The sequence below is a fragment of the Equus caballus genome, chromosome 18 (genome assembly GCF_041296265.1).
Source record: "Equus caballus isolate H_3958 breed thoroughbred chromosome 18, TB-T2T, whole genome shotgun sequence".
Classification (NCBI taxonomy): domain Eukaryota; kingdom Metazoa; phylum Chordata; class Mammalia; order Perissodactyla; family Equidae; genus Equus; species Equus caballus.
In genome coordinates this window covers 82,060,001-82,062,675 of record NC_091701.1, presented here as the reverse complement: position 1 = coordinate 82,062,675, position 2,675 = coordinate 82,060,001, and the positions used below count along the sequence as shown (strand labels likewise).

The 2,675-nt window shown below is 41.2% G+C and overlaps 1 long non-coding RNA gene across 1 annotated transcript in view; it reads right to left on the bottom strand.

Moving 5' to 3' along the window:
• Nucleotides 1–1,174: 1,174 nt before the first annotated feature.
• The window catches only part of LOC138918822 (uncharacterized), a 31,886-nt gene continuing 30,385 nt past the window's right edge, over nt 1,175–2,675 (bottom strand). Inside the window, exon 7 of the long non-coding RNA XR_011428628.1 lies at nt 1,175–2,675. This exon is cut by the window's right edge and continues 4,810 nt beyond it. This is a non-coding gene — a long non-coding RNA (uncharacterized lncRNA).

The window sequence follows — 2,675 nt, the reverse complement described above, 5'->3', positions numbered from 1 at the left end:
GTGATATAAATCTGCATTTCAGGGGCTAGTCCAGAGGTGTAGTGGTTAAGTTTGTGCGCTCTGCTGTGGCAGCCCGGGGTTCATGGGTTTGGATCCTGGGCGTGGACCTACACACCACTCATCAAGCCATGCTGTGGCAGCGACCCATATACAAAACAGAGGAAGATTGGCACAGATCTTAGCTCAGGGACGTTCTTCCTCAAGTAAAAAGAGGAAGACTGGCAACAGATGTTAGCTTAGGGACAATCTTCCTCACCATCAATCAATCAATTAATCAATCAAGTAATCAATCAATCTGCATTTCACCTCTTGTTTCTGGTTTTGGATTCGGGCACAGGTTGGGATCACAACTCTGTGATTTGTAATCTCTGTGACCTTGGACAAGTCACTCAACCTCCCTGAGCCTCAGCATATCTCATCCATGAGGTTGGTTATCATACAGACTCAGAGGGTTGTCCTGAGGAGGAGTAGATGGGAGCACCTAACTAGAGCCCTGGGCCCAGGGCCTGCTCAGAGTGAGCTCCAAGGAAGCAGGACTCATTCTTGTGGACCATGCCGATTCTTTCCACAGAATGTCTCACTTAACTATCCCTTCTCATTTATAAGGTTACCACCCCAGTGTGGGCTCTGGGTCTACTATTGGTCTAACATCTCATTTTCTTTCCTCTTTAAGCCCTACTTCAGATGGGCGCCAGCTTTGTTATATGCTCTCCCAGATGGTCCATTGGTCTTGATTTCCTATTTCTAAACCAAGTCTGGACCTTCTGGTGGGTTTTACAAAATCCTCATCATAAAGCCTCACGTTGCCTCTCTGACTTCTTTTCTCAGGACTCCTCTCGGAGTGTGTTTTCCATGGGGGCCATCTCTGCTCTGTCCGTGGTACTGACTTCTCAGGTTCACATCCTTGGCTCCTCCCTCTTTTAAGCTATCCAAATCCTCCTCATGTTTCAAGGCAATGCTGAAGTTCCAGCTCTTCCAAGAAGCTTTTTCTGATTATTCCAGTCCTCACTGTTACTGTTCTGAGTTCTGACAGTGCTTGTGAAACCTGTTAGCATAGTGCCTGCTTTTCATTGCAATAGGTGGCCATCAACCGTGACTGAAAGTAAATTGCTATAAAACTACAAATGAAATGCTATATTTGGTGGTTGTATCTGACCAAGAACTGCACCAAATATTTTATTCTAATACCAATTTATCATATTGGTGCAATAACATGTTAGTAAATTATACAGAGTAATAGTAAATATATGCATGAATTTCTATAAAATAGTTACAGATGAATAACTGACATTAATGTGCTAAAAAGGAGACCAAGTTATTTCAAAGGGTACATTTTTCCTACCAAAATATTGATACATGTGTGCAAAAATGCACAAAGATGTTTAGGCAGCATTGTTTCAGATATCAAAACATTGAAAACGCTGTAAATATATGTCAATAAGTCTTGAAGTTAAGATACATTCATACACAGAATACCACACACTTATTGAAAAGAACAAAATGGATCTCTGTGTATTGACGAGGAAAGACATCTTTGGTACATTATATATAAAAAGCAAGCTGCAGAGTAGTACATATGACTAGATTTTTGTAAAACAAACACACATTTCAAATGTATTTTATGTTCCTCTGTGGGTAGAAAAAACCTAGATACACACTAAACTGTTAAAGGTGTTTATCTCTGAGGACTTAGATATTAGAAATGGATTGGTGTAGCTGGCAAAATAGTTATTATGTGTTTTAAGTATCTATACAACAAATAAAAGTCTAAGTCTTCTGTGCCATAAGTTTAGACCAAAGCACAAACCAATTATAAAACGTATTTAGAATTTTACATAAAAACCTGCACTTGTTTTAGCACAATATTTTAAGGTTTAAAAAATATATATAATGTGCTTGACTATAAGAATTGAATTTTTTCTCAGTGTAAATTTTCTCCCAGAAATGAGTGTCACTCATATTGCCTTCCTGTAACCTTAGAGCTGCCATTAGATTTGATATTATTCCTCTCAAAAACCAACAGTCAATGTCCTTAAATTTTAGGGACCCATTAAAGATATTATGGGTTATGATATTAAAAAATAAGTCACATTCTGAATGGCTTTTGCACTGGCCAGTCAGGATGGCTGCTGGCTGGTGTGCCAGGCTGGGGCATCCTGGCAGAACACCAGCTCTGGCCTCAGCTTTGTGAATCGGCAGAAGGGAGTCTCTTGAATCTGTCCTTCACTTTTGTTTTCTTGTGCTTGGTCTGTCCCTTTTCCCGCCCAACCCAGAACCAGGGGCTGTTTTGAAGAAAACTATGCACACGCTGGGTGGGAGGGACAGTGGTTAGACACACGCTTTGGTCAAGATGATAGAAGGTGTGGTAGGGAGTTAGAGTGGGTTGACCCTAGCGGAAAGAAAGAGTATGGGCTTTGGAGCATGTGGATCCAGGTTTGAGTCCTGGCTCAGTCATTTCCTGGTTGTGTGATCTGGGCAAGACAGGTAACCTCTCTGAGCTGCTGTTTCTTCATGTGTAAGATGCTGCTGCTAACCTCTACCTCTACCTTTGTTAAAGGAAAATGAGGCAATCCGTGAAGTGTCTGGGGCATGACTGGTATTCATAAATGTTTGTAACTCCCTGTCTCTTCCCTTCTCCCCAATCCTCCTTCCCACATGCCCTTGATTTACTCTAA